Source organism: Anastrepha ludens, chromosome 2 (assembly GCF_028408465.1).
Source record: "Anastrepha ludens isolate Willacy chromosome 2, idAnaLude1.1, whole genome shotgun sequence".
Lineage (NCBI taxonomy): Eukaryota > Metazoa > Arthropoda > Insecta > Diptera > Tephritidae > Anastrepha > Anastrepha ludens.
Genome location: NC_071498.1, coordinates 34582456 through 34597325, shown reverse-complemented (window position 1 = coordinate 34597325; position 14870 = coordinate 34582456). Strand labels below are relative to the sequence as shown.

Below are 14870 nucleotides of genomic sequence, written 5' to 3'. Positions count from 1 at the left end.
TGAACATCCCCTTTTCGGTGCATTTCGCAAAAGTCATCAAAAAATTACACAAACCAATGGAAAACAAACGGTATCTTTTCACTATTCTCTGCTTTGTATGCTTTTCTTAGAAATACATGAAAACCAGTTTAGTTTGTAACGATTAACATATAGAAAAATGAATATGAATATTGTGAGGTGCTGCACTACTATAATTTTGGACACAGCTGCATATGAAAAAAAGACACCATAAACCATCTGCTAGCACTTTTCACAAGATTTGTGGCTATTATTCCAATTTACTTCTGAAATAATTAAAATTTCTACATCTGCATTTTATTTAAAACGCCTGTAAATTTTTAAATATATTTCACTTTTGGAGGCTTTCCAATTTGAAAATCCCTCAAACAAAAAAAAAAGAAATATATATATCATTTTATTACCTTATTAAAATCTGAGCTTCAAAATCAACGAGAACTAACTTTCGTTTTGCTCTCTTAACGGGGCCCTTTTGAGCCTACTTTTTTAACATTTCACTATTTTTAACCTTTCTCGCATATTTTTAAATTCACTTTATTTCGAAAAACAATATTTAAATAATATAATTTTTCAATTGAATTTTATCTTTTAAACTATCATCAATAAATCAATGAGTATTTTTCAGAAAAAGTTTGGTTTGAACAAGGTATTTTTAAATATTGGTGGCTTTTAGGAAACTTACCCTTAATATATACATATATTTGTAATTTTGAACACTATTCAAAAACTTTCCAAGCACTCCTGCCCCTAAACCGAATGCTATGCAGATATGTAATACGAAAACAGTTTTATGGTATGTCACAAAAATTCTGCAATTGTTGTAATGTTGATACTTTTTTGACCTCTTACACTCGTTGTGTATGCCTCCCCACACCCATACACCCAACAGCATTATTTCAGCAGTGAACTAGTTTTGAGCATTGCTATAACAATTTTACATTAACACGGAAGGATATGGACACTAAGCTTGCATACCGGCATCACGATTAGGTCTAATCAAACCTGTTCGCCGGTCTATTCTTCAAAGTGTTAGTGACATTTGTGTTTGAGAGAGTTTTTGTTGAGAGAACAAGAAGCATACAAAATTACATATCCCAGGTGCGAATTTTTTTTAGCAATTCGCTATAAAGGCTTTGAGGGGTTAGTGCTAACATTTTCACTTAATTCTTAGGAGTTTTTAAGAATTTTCAAGAATTTTCCAGAACGTCTTAAATTTTTTTTATTGATTTAAGCATTTTACATATTGACATCAAATATTATAACAAAAAAATAAAAATTTAATTATATATGCGGCCTGAAGTTGACCCTGTTAATTACTATTTGGAGGTTCTGAAACAGGAAAAAAGCTATTAGTTAGTAGTAGAATTGCCGCTTTGACATGAACTATGATGCTTAAAAACCGAAAAGAGATTCATAATGGCGGACTCGAAAATTTTTTAACTTTTTTTTAAGCCGTTAATGCAAAAAAAGAGTTATATTTTATATTAATCAATAATTGTGATCGCAGTTTATCTTATAAAGACATATATGCGGAATAAGACCAATTGAACCGATATTTTTTATGAAGCATTTTAGCAAGGTTAGCCAGTACTCGGCCTTTTTTTACCAAAATAATAGCTTTTCCAATTCTATGGTATATATAAATGTTAACTATAAGAAATTGAGTTTTTCAGTTTTTTATGCTTTGAAATTTAAATGCTTTTGAAAACATTTCATGCAATTTATTATAAAATTCCTTTGACGTAAACTTTAGTTAAGGGGGAACGCCACTGTGAAAATTCAAAAATATCGCTTTTTTTTGCATAAATTGTTAGTATAACTACTCAAGAAAATGTGGTAAAAAATTTAAAGCGAAATTCGCTTTATTCCCGATTATATGTGCACTTAAGTGAGCGCCCGTCGGTTCGGCCCCGTTATGTTACGATGCTTTATTTCAAACGCGTTTTTCTCGAAACGACTTTTTTTGATACGGTGGCAACGATTTCTCGAAGACTAATGAACCGATTTAAATTTTCTTTTTTTCAAAATTTTTGTTATCCCATTGGCTATCGTTGTAGGTAGCCCATTTTCAAAATTTTGAAAATAACTATTTTTTTGGGCCTGTTGAAAATCAAAAAAATGGTGAAAATTACATACTATTTTGTAAAAAAACAACAAAAAAAAAAACGGCTACGTACAACGATAGCCACTATTGTGTAGATTAATAAAATTGTTGTTTTTTTGATTTCAACATAGTTTAATACATGCATAATAAATTGCCTTTTGTCGGATCCTCGAACAATCATTCCTACTTCAAAAAAAAAAAATCCCAAAAATCTACTATTTTTTGACCCCCACAGTGGCGTTCCCCCTTAAGCAAATTTTAACAGTTCAGTATTTGGTCTTTTAACATTTTTGTATTCAATTCTAGAATACGTAATCATGCAAATCATATTATTATGATGATTAATCATGCATTTGCAAACAAGCAAAAAAAAGTTTAGTACTACTTTGAAGTTTAATATTGACTATTTATTCCTTTTAGCGCGAAATTAAGTTTAAATGAGACAAAGTTATTGATCCATACTCTCAACGCAATTTCGTTGTAATTATTGAGAGCGGCAAATATTATGTTTGTTTTTGGAAATGGTGAAAAACTGAGATCTAGGTTGATTTTGGAAATAATTTTAAAGCCAAATTTTTTGCTCCGATAGTTTGTCTTGCTTCCAAGCCATCAAAAACCACAAAAAATCAAGCAAAATCATCGACAGTATTGAAAACATACTAATTACCCATCGGAGTAGCATCAAAATTATGTGGATACCTGGGCACTCCGGCATCCAGGATAACACACTGACAGATACAATTGCCAAGGACATTTCCATTACACCAACAGTCACATCAGAAGTCATCCTACCTAGCGACATATACCGACTTATTCATGAACAGAGGCAAACTAAGTTACTTCGTGAATGGTCGTATTATAAACACCATTATTCGAACATTAACCCCAAACGTACAAAACCTGGCTATCCATCATCGGTACGCACCACATACACATTACCCCATACACACGACTCCGTATTGGGCACACCATAATTACTAGCGTACACCTATTACAGGGTAATACATCCAACCCCTGCCCCTTCTGCCAAGCCACAGTCAGTGTGCATTATCTACTGGTATCCTGCCCAGAACTTGCTTCTCAGAGGCATCAACACTTCAGCAACACAGATCCTATTCTACTTTTAAAAAATGCCACTAAAGAAAACATAAAAAAATTTTACAAATTTCTGAAGGACACCGACCTACTCCGTTGTATCTGATCCAACACACATCACCAGCCAGCCGAAAAGCGCTGCGTTTGCTTGAGTTTACTTATAATTTTATTATCATGTAAGCTTTAAAAAAAAAAAAAAAAAATTTGAAATCATTCAAATCCCCATCAAAACATTTAAAATGTCTTTTCTCAAATATTGGGTTTTTTTTGCCAGAAATGCATTTGGATATTTATAGTTGTGCTTTATAGCAGTGGCGGCTATTAGAAAAAACAATTCTTATCATTTCATTTTTCACATTCACAGTGAGAAACATAATCCTGGCCAGCTACAGTGGCCTCCAGTTCGTGACAAGTGTTGAAATTAAAAAAAAAATGTAGCTTTAATTAAAAGTTTCTTGTTTAAAAATTAAGTTTTGAAAATTTCTTTGCGAAAAGCTTCTTAAGCTCTTGTGTTCTGAACAATACCAGGCTTCAAAGGTTACATATGACGGGGCTAATACCGATTACCCACCCCAATAAATACTCTTTGGAAAATGACACAGCCAGAGAAGAAGGGGCCGCCCGCCGCTCACAAGGATTGACGGTGTAGATGAAGTCGCACAGGTTTTTTGTGATTTCGGGCATGGAAGCGCAGGCACCAAACCGCGACAATTGGATGCATATGCTGCAGCCAGCGAAGGCCCGACCAGGGTTGTCCAGTCCAGCTCGCAATGACGATGATGATGAACACCAAATTTAATTGCCTCAGTTAATTCGTCTATTTGAATATGTCCTTATTGTGCCCTGGTTGTTGCACGCTACACTATTATTATAAAATCTGTGCGTCTTTAGCAAATTGAATTCAATTTAGCCAGAGCCAATCTACGATATTACTTAATTGGAAATCTTTCCTTTTCATAGGTATTAGAAAAATAAATAAATAAAACAAAAATTCGCTTGGCGAACCCACCATTTTCCACTGCTGGGCTATGTTGTATCCAAAAGATACTCCGCAAATGCTCGTTTTTTGGTCTGCTCTTTCCGCAATTATACTGATGTATTACAACATACACAAGTATCTTTGAGCAGCCAGCTGGCCACCGCTTGTACTTACGCTGCTGTGTGTATGGATGTGTTGTTGGCTGCGTATCTGTGTATTCCTTTTAACTTCAATTTGAACTGTTGGCCGCAGTAGTTCGCTTTCAACTACAGCCAGCAGCCCATTGACGTTTAGTCGTCTTTTGCTGCTGCATATAGTCGGTGGTGTTTCGCGCTCTGAAACGTTAAGAAGGTGTTTCATGTGAATGCGTGTGAATTGTGCGTTTTTTTGTTTGTGACTAGAAAGAAGTTTAACTTTCAGCATTCGAAATAGGTAGTGTAAAAAAAAGTTATCATTAATACATACAAATATTTTTTTGTTTGTTCTACGGTTTGCGTGTTTTTGTGCCGGCAAAGTGAGTGCGCGTGGTAGTGTTACAATTTTGGTGATTTGTTTGGTAGCGGCACTCACCTCGATTGCGTTGGCCGCTGGCCGCTTAGCGCTGACTGCTTGAATGCGGCAGCGCAGTTTTGTTTGTATCAGCGCGCCGCTGAAAAAAGAGCAACAAAACACAGGTTATCGTTGTGAGTGTGTGCGGAGCGGCTGATGCGTTGGCTGCATCATGAACGCGCTGCGTATTGATAAGTTTGTTGTAGTCGCGGCTAGAGTGGCGTTGTTTCTTTTCGTAGTTTTATATCGTGCGTGACGTTTTTCCTTTTTATTGCTGGTATTTTAGTTGAATGTTTGAACGTTTTTTTCGCATTTTAAGCGCTTTTTCAGCACACCGCGCGGCAGAGGCGAGCTTCATAGCCGGCATAGCGCGCCTGTAGGCATGACGGTGAGTAGGATGACATTGAATGTTGTACGTCTATGGATAGCGCAGAACGCAATTAAACAACTAGGCTGGCGGAGCTCACGCTTTTTCAATGTGTGCTTCAAGTGCACAAAAAAAAAAATGCACGCGTTCCCACTTTCAACTATTTTAGGATTCCATTTTATAATATCCTAACGCGTGCACTACTTTATAACGCGGAAGATTAAAAAATGAGTGCCTGTATATACCGATATACATATGTAGGTGTACGCGTATTTGTGCGCCCGTGTTGCTTTCAAAGTCATTACCGCTTGAGTCAGCTATCAGCGCGCTGGTAGCGATCGACGATGTAGTCACTCGCGTTATTTATATAGCTGATCGGTTTGAGAATTGTCATTTTATTATCAGCTCAAGTATCGTTGGAAAGCTTCAACTTCAATTAACAGATACAAACGCGCCGAACAACACTGCCCGCACAGCTCTTGAGTCAACCCAATTTAACGCCAACGTCAACGCGTTGCTGCAATTGCTCTACACTAACCACCACTTTTTGTAATTTTTTTTTGGAGGAAGTCGTGCGTAATTTCGATTCGATGTGGTTCCTCATCGGCGTTAAAAGAATTTAATTATTATTTTCATTTTTTAGGGTTCAGCGCCTTTTATCACACGCTATTGTTGTACTTTCCGCTTGTGTGGCGAATTGGTGTGAATAAAAAAAGGAAGCGAGATTAATGTTCGAATAAAGAATATGCGCCAGACACGCATGCGCACGCGCCTCTTTAGTCAAACTCGCAATGCGCTGGCAACCACTACATTCATACACACCTAAAAAGTTAATAAAAATAACGCGGTGCATAATCTTCAACCATGACTGATTTAGGCCGTGGTTTTGCTCCAACCGTGATTTGCATCTAAAAAGTGAAGAACCTCATATTATATGCTATTGTGTACCGGTAGAGATGGTCTTTGCTGAGGACCTTTTTTTCCATAACAGAAGTGTATGCCGAGGGGCGTGCACTATTCGCTTACAACGGCCGCAGTACGTGCGTATGCCGTATGTATGTATGTTGTTCTCATGAAGCGTCCTATCCCACCACACCAGCAATTGGCAGCGGCAGTGTGCCCATACAATTTTCAATTATCAATGCGTTTCAGCTGTAAGCAATAATGCATTGCGCCCCCGTTGTTGACTCTTATGTTCGCATCATAAATTCATATCTACGAGTTTTTTACTGCTGATTCGCGTCCATTTCGCCTTGCTTTAATTTGCGCATAAAATCGCAAAGCGTACAAATCGCCATGGAAATCGTAGAATAAACAGTCATTGTTGTGATATGTAAATTAAAAATTAAGGCTGCAACACACATTGATATTATAACTATCGCATGTGTTTGTTTGTATGATAGATAAATCAGTAAATTCGGCGCGCAAGTGCATATTTGTGAGTTATGTTATGTGCCTTCATAGCTGAACTCGTGCAAGCGAGTATTTTATGAACTCTGCTCGTGCCTTCCTTATGGTGATTTTCTTACAGTCTTTTCATTTCATTTAGTTTGATGGTGTTTCGTAAGAAATAGCAAATGCAATGTCTTAAATTTTTCATAATGAGCGATTCCATGTCAAGTGATCAAAGTATTTGGTTATTGTCGTGGGCGTGAGTTAAAGAAGAAGTAAACTGAAAAAATTCAATTATTTTGAAATTTGCTCTATATTGAGAATTTTGGTATTGAGTTTTCTGAAGGAAATATTTGTTTCAATATTTTTATAAATTAAAAAAAAAAAATATTCTAAACATATATCCATACAAATTAAATTTTCTTTGGTCATCTTTGAAAAATGCTCCCTCAAGTTTTGAAATTTATCAAACATTGAAATAAAATATATGCATTAATCCAATTTTTTTTGGAAACAAATTTTAAGTTTTTGGTTAAAAATGTACGGGTATAATTTACCCACCCCCCAAACCCCCCATGTTGTTGTTGTTGTTGTTGTAGCAGCATAAACATTCGACATATATATGAGGAATGCTGCAGAAATGACAGTCCTTGGCCGGATATAAATCCGGGTCGTTCCGGTAACGTAGAACCCACTGCCGTGGGAACGACCTTACCATTGTCTTTATACTCGTATTAAAAATATAAATTTACTTTCGCAGCCGAAAGCTTCTGATGCTGGTGCTTCGTTGTTTAGTTTGTAAGTTTATTTTGTAATTTTATTGTTATGTAAATTTATTATAAAATAAAAAAAAAAGTACCTTAATTTTTGCTTGGGTGTCAATTCAATATCAAGAAAGCATACATTTAGGAGGCGAATACAAATATTTCGGCATTTGGTATTAGTGCCGTTTTTGATTTGTTTTTTCCGCTTTATATAATATTAATAATTGAAAAATAAATAACCCTCACAATGCACAAAAACCTTAAAGTTGAGAGTCTCTCATGTCCGTCCGAGTATTACATATACAGTGCACTCGCGGTAACTCGAATAGCCGCTAAGTCGAACGACGTGCTAACTCGAACACATTTTTTCCCCTATTGACTTCTTTGTAACTCGAACAATAAAAAAGCGCTATAACTCGAACAAAAAAACAAATTTATTTGTACACACATTCTTTTCAAACATGTACAATTTGGACATAGATACATATGTAATAGTATATGTATATAAATTATATGTATACTAGTGTATTGTCCATATGAATATTTCGGCGTTAATATCCTGTTAGTTTTCTGGGAACAACATCTTGCATTGACCAATTTGCTTTAAATTTGTCATTTGTAGTATATCAGTGCACGTGAGTAATGGATCGTAAAAGGTTGAAGTGTTTAACATTAAAAGAGAGGGCTGAAGTCCTTAACAAAATTAAACGTGGACGTAGTGTTACTTCTCTAGCGAAGGAATATGGGGTAGCCAAGTCCACCATAAGTCTTATAAAAAAGAAAGATAAGACAATTTATGGCTTGCACTAACGCTACCGGCAACCATAAGCTTAAACTTCTCGTTATTGACAAAGCAAGAAATCCTCGTGTTTTCAAAAATTTTAACTGTCCGGTGGAGTACAAAAATTCCAAATCAGCCTGGATGACTTCGGCGATTTTCAAAGACTGGTTTCATAATTCGTTCGTGCCGCAGGTAAATTCCAGATTCATTAAAACAATTTTTTTAACCAAGTTAAATGACTTTAATATTTAGGTAAGAAAATATTTGAAAGATGGGGGACTACCTGAGAAGGCTCTTCTTCTAATTGATAATGCCCCATCACATCCCAACGAAATCGAATTAAAGTCCGAGGATGGTTTAATTTTAACTATGTTTATGCCGCCGAATGTGACACCATTGATCCAGCCAATGGACCAAAATGTAATTCGTATAACGAAACTATACTACAGAAATTTTCTACTGGCTTCCATTTTCAATAATCGATCGAAAAATCGATATCGATGACTGTTTTTTTAACATAGCACACTCAATTGATAAGTCGAACAAATTCGATAAATCGAACAGCGCCTGTTTTAATTAGTTCGAGTTATCGCGAGTGCACTGTATATGTATGTATGTACTTATCTACATACAGTCTGCTATTATTGATCACTCAAGAAAATTGAAACGGTTTTGAAGTATTTTTTTTAGTGTTCCCACCACTTTTATCCAAGTCACTAAACCCGAATGTAGTTAACTATAGATCACCTAAAAAAAGTCTATTGGTCGCAATGAACACCTCGCTTAATACAAATATATCTCAGTAGCCAAAGGCCTGACTGATTTTCGGTCAAATAATATCTGTAAAATGTAGTGGGTCAAACGCCGCTTACTCAACAAACAAACTTTTCTTTTCCAAACAATAAATCGTCCCCTTAGTATAACAATAGCCTATGTGCTCATAGAATATTATTTTTTTATTGAATTTTTGGATTCTCCATCGTCGATTTTATATGTGGTCAAAATTTTGTCAAATTCTAGTTCCACAAAGTGGGTCAAAACGTCAGTCAAAAAATAATAAATATTTACAGACATAACGAGATTTGAGTGAGAACTACTTTCGACAAAAAGTTTGAAATTCATTTTCTCAAAACATCAAAAAATGTATAGGCTATTTTAATACTAAGGGGACGAAATATAACTTTTTGTGCTTTGGAAATCTCACAAACTAGCCGTTCGTGGCGGGTAACCGTCCGTGGATTGATTTGAATATATTTTTCATGCATACATTTGCACATACATATGTCTATAAATAAAAAAAATTCTGGGAAAACATTTTCGACGCCCGTACTGAATGCGTATATCAAAGCGAATCTATACAAGGTGAAGCCACTAGAGCATCAACAACATTTACATGTATTTCGTTTTTGCAATATGGTGGTTTTTAAATGTCATAATTCTAATCGGAATATGGTAAATGGCAAGAAAAAAGGCCTTTATAGATTCAAATAGGCATACAAGCATGGTGGCTAGAAAACTTTATAGCGAAGCTGAATTGCACAGAAGGTGCAATTAAGTTACAATTGACGTCGAAATCCGTAAGAGTAAATGGGCATGGATTGGTTACACTCTCAGAAAACCCGCCCAAAAAATGCTAACGATGGGTTTTGAGTGTAATTTATAAGGGTATAGTCGCAGGAGTAGATCAAGAGAATCCTGGCGACGCAGCTTTCACGACGAAATAACCCGCAATGATTTTGCCTGGACTCAATTGAGGCAAAATGCAATCGATAGAAATAAATGGAAATCATTAACCTAACTCGGCGCTTAAGTAAACTATAATAATATAATGTTAATAATAGGCGCACATTTCCTGAGACTTGGAAGTTTTGGCGGCGCATCGCACAAATTTGGCTGCTAAATTTAAAAAATAAAATGAAAATTTATTGGATTTAAAATATTTGCTTTTTGGTTAATACTATGCAACATTGCTTTTTTGACGAAATAAATGTTAGTTGTTTTATGTGCATTTTGATCCGCCGAATTGTTCAGCCCGGTCGCAGAAATTTGATATCACATCACAATTTAGAGAAAATCCTTTTTCAGAAATGCAATATCGTCATTTTTCACAATTGATAGCAGTTACACCAAAAGTGGCATGGCTGAAATGATAAAGTCGAGTTATTGAAATTTGAAGCTAATGCTTTGCTCAGCTGCCTTGATTTAGTTCAAATTTGTTCACAGTGCTGTTAAAGCGCCATTCAGGTTTAACATAAAGCTGTAAGCTAACATGTATTGCGATCAAACGAAATTAGTCAACCATTGGTGGTTAAAGAGCTGCAATCAGTCTTCATGGAAGTCTAAACAAATGAAAATGTTATAATTTTTATCTGAAGTTGTAGTAGCTGCTCTACGTGTGTACTTATTTTTTTACCCGTCTGTATACATAAGCTGATTTTCCAGAGCTGTTAAACGTTTAACAGCAAGTGTTAACATAAAGCTGTAAACTAACATGCATTGCGATTGAACGAAATGAGTCTGCCATGGTGGCTAATAATACGTTTCCACCAAAGTAGATTTAGGGTTTGAGGGAATTGTCAACTGTTTCTATTGCGTGTTTGCTGGAAATTGTATTTAAACTGTTATTCGTTTGTTTACGTTTAGAGTATGTAAGTATATCTAAATTTTAGACGTCGACGCCAATTTAATTGCCTCGATATTGACTAGGTGCACAACCTTGTTGCCATGTTTCAATAAGAATGCAATAACAAAAGGGGGCAAATGACATGAATGAACACTATTTCGAACATTTAATATTAAAATGCCCGCGAGCTCAAAACAAATACGCTGTGAAAGATGAGTTCGAAATGTGTTGAGTTGAGTTTGGTTAGGTTAGCCAGGTTACTTGTCTAAGACAGGACACTCGGTGGCCCTAAGGTCCATTCTGATACCTGCATTTGATATCCATACCCTAACTAGGTTGCTTAAGCCATTTAGATCTTTTTAAGGAGATAATTAGTCCAGTGAGACATTTTGCAAATTTCCTAGTAATATAAATATTTGAGGTGGGAAAAGAATTTGAGCCCACTACTGTAGGAAAATGTTTCAGCGCAAAACCTACGTCGGATCAATGTACACACTTGCTGGGTTCGAGCGGTACTTTTTCCATTCATATTCCCTCAAGGGATGAATGCGTGGGGTGCAGCATTTGGAGACAAGGCATGGCTTGTAGTTGGACGGAAGAGTTGATGGGGGAGTATTCCGCGAGAAATTCCCCATCAAGTCTAAATCTAGGCTTCCATACCACTGTAGTAGGCAATTAGGGTCTTGGACTTGTTGTTCGTGCATTCGAAATTAGTCGGGGAATGTCTGACTTCTCTCTCAAGTGCGTCCGAATACTTCGATATTAGGCTCATCTGGGTTCCCGGTCATAGCGGCAGAGTGAAATTTCTGGGCTCTTGAGCTGGCTAGATAGGGGAGACGGTTTCATCGCAGAAAGAGAGGATTGGGGTTACCTTGAGAGCCTGTGATCTACTATTCGAAAGATGGGCCTCGCGTCAACTCAGCGAGCGCTGGGCTAGTACGCAAACAAGCAAAGTTACGAGATCTTTCTGGCCACGGGTAGATCAGGGGCGTCGAGGCAACTTTTAAGGTTAAAAAAGCCGCAGCTTTTGAATTTGGTTGGCTTCCTTACCGCACATTGCCCATTAGGTGTCCATGCGGTGAGACTTGGTATTGCTTCAAGTCCTTTCTGCGGAAGCTGTCTGGAGGATGAGGTGGAATCATCTCGAAACAACATGGGCTATCTTATGACACTACTTGGGCGATTTTGCGCAAAGATCTTGGTTTGAAAGCATATAAAATACAACTAGTCCAAGATTTGAAGCCGGCAGATTTTCCAAAGCGTGATAATTTCAGTCGTTGGGCTCTTCAAAAAATTCCAAAGATCCGCATTTTGTGACCAGAATTTTTTTCAGCGATTAGGCTATTTTTTGGCATAATGGCTACAACAAAATTACTGTATTTGGGCTGAAGAGCAACCCGAACCCATCCAAGAACAGTCATTACAGCCATTGAAAGCAAACATTTGATGCGGCCTTTGGGCTGGAGGAATTATCGGCCCCTATTTCTTCAAAGATGAGGCTTGCGTCAATGTAACATTGAATAGCGAACGATATCGCGCCATGATAAACGACTTTTTGATGCCGACTATGCCGAAAATTGAAGCCCATGATCTCCACAACACTTGGTTCCAACAAGACGCCGCTACTTGCATTACAGCCCGTGAAACAATGGATTTATTGCGTCGTCGCTTCGGTGAGCAGTTTATCTTTCGCCTCGGTCCAGTGGATTGGCCACCAAATTGTGTGATGTCACACCTTTAGACTTTTGTGGAGGCATGTAAAGTCTAAATGTTTGTGGATAAACCAGCTTCGATTGAGGTATTGGAAGTCAACATTACTAAATTTATTCACGAGATACCGACCGAAGTCCTCCAGCGAGTCATTCAAAATTGGTTTTTACGCATGGCCAAATTACGGCGTAGTTGCGGCCGACATTTGGAAGGGATTATGTCTAAAAAATAAATGTCTGAATAAAAAATACACAAAAATAATAAAGATTGCCCAATCAACTTGAATTTTCGTTGTTTTATTTCAATTAAAAATACGATAGCACTAAATTGAATCCCTTTAGAAAAATAAAAAAAATATTAATAAAGAAAAATATTTTCAAAACTGAAAATAAGGAAACTTCACACTTTGTATTATTGCACTTTGTAACTATCAAACACGTCTAATAACTACTCAGTGCTATACAATTTTTTTTATTGCATGGCGTACGCGAAGTTTCACTGTAAGTATGTAAATTTGCTAGAAAGTCGAAAATGCCCGCACTTATATTATTATCAGCCTTCTAAAGTAGGTGCTCCCGACCACTTTGTTAAATGTGATTACATAGTCATTTTTCTTAGAATTTAGTGTCCGTCAAGCTTCAACTGTGAGTTGTGTAATCACACAATGCAACATACATACATACATATACATATATTTATTTACATACAATTTTCCAAGAAATTTGTTCAGTGAAATTTGAAGTATGAAATTTGTCAAAGCAGCAGCTTTACGCCATTGACTGCCCCGTATTTGTTGAGTTCATCAATTGTTTTCGAAAAATTACAAGCCAAGAATTTATTATTCATAGCCAAAACTAGTCGTAAGTCATATTTATTCAGATTTTTAGAAGTTCACTACTGATTTGTTGGCAACCTTTGACTTTCTAATGCATTCCATCTATGAATTGATAACTAACCAATTTATTATTTACAGGCACTTAATTAAATACTCAAAAACTCAAGTGTGTTCAATAGGTGTTGTGATACCGCAGCTGATTAAAAATTCGACGTCAATAAATATAAATTATAAAACTTTACATATGTACATATGTATGCGCATAGTAAAAATGTACATATGTTTGTGTGTGTGCAACTTGTGAACGTCACTTAGCGAAATTCTGCCGTCAAGCGAAGTGTTTGTTGTATGTAAAATTATAAATAATTTTCAAACAGAAGCAATAAAGCATTTAATAAAGAAATATGATGAAAGACATCATCAATATGCATTAAATTGTCCCGTTTAATAAAGAGCAATAAGTGATTTATGTATGTCAGTGGGAAATATAGAAAATTTCAAAGTGGAAAATAAATGAAAAAATTGTGCAAAATAAAAAATAATAAAGAAATTAAAAAAAAATTAAAATATTATTTAAATATTATAATAAAGTGTGAATTTTTTGAAAATCGCCAAGAGCCACTAGAGAGGTGCGCCAAAACTGATATTACAGCAGTAGCTGCATTTTCATAAACTCAACTTTAACAGCAGCCGAAGCAGTCATCAATCTTTGGGTGAGTGCTGAAATGATAAACGATTGTTTTACAAACATAAATTAAAAAAATATATTTTTTTGCCCCCTATGGCTTTTAGAAATCACATAAATTTTAATTGAAACAAGAAGCGCAAAGGGTCTCTCAAAAGACGCGCTTAGATGTTGTTTTAAATTAAAACAAGCAACAATTTAGACCCTTTTAGATTTCACTAATTTTATTCAATACCAGCGGACCCGATAGACTTCGTTCTGTCAAATAGATTTTGAATGTGGCAGTTTATATTTCGACCTTCAGACGGTTTTACTCTGCTGACCCTCACACACCGCCCTATCATCATGGTGACGGTTCTGTTCAGGAGAATTAAAGAAAAGTGTCAGCTCGGGTGACCTAAGTATCTTCGCTTCCACGAACTTTGTCCTTTTGAGGCCCACTCAAAACCCCGACTGGGATGTTTGAAAGAGGGCTTCAAACTAAGAGGGGAACTTAAGGTTCAAACCAGATTGAAAAATAATCTAAAGCGATAGTGGGAACCTAAAGGTGACAAATATTTATAAAGTGGGTGCTTCAATGACAAAACATAGAGATTCATTATTTATTATTATTATTATTAACAAAGGGTTAATAAACGATATAATAAAGAATAATAAAATAAAACGTATATAAGTGCTTTATGATATACAATGCTTTTTGTTTGATACCTGGTGAATATACAAACAAATCTGATGGTTTTCCAACACGGGAACAGGCAACATACAAATGACCATGTGAGAAACATGGGTTTTCTAAATTAATTAATAATGTTCATCTTCTGTTCTTCTTAAAATATGTTTGTCTTTTGTTCTTCTTAAAATATGTTTGGATTTGTTCAGCCCTGCATGATTATTCTCAGAGTTTACGTAACTATTTTTATTTATTATTTGTGAATGAAATCATTCCTTAACTCGTTCTGAAACTAAAA

The 14870-nt window shown here is 35.9% G+C and overlaps 1 protein-coding gene across 2 annotated transcripts in view; it reads left to right on the top strand.

Moving 5' to 3' along the window:
* The first annotated feature begins 4499 nt into the window (after positions 1 to 4499).
* Positions 4500 to 14870, top strand: part of LOC128868298 (extracellular sulfatase SULF-1 homolog) — a 283028-nt gene continuing 272657 nt past the window's right edge. For both annotated transcript variants that reach the window (XM_054110223.1, XM_054110233.1), the window contains exons 1-2: positions 4500 to 4628; positions 13356 to 13930. The gene's annotated coding sequence lies outside the window, so the exon portion shown is untranslated. The remainder of the gene's footprint in view (positions 4629 to 13355; positions 13931 to 14870) is intronic.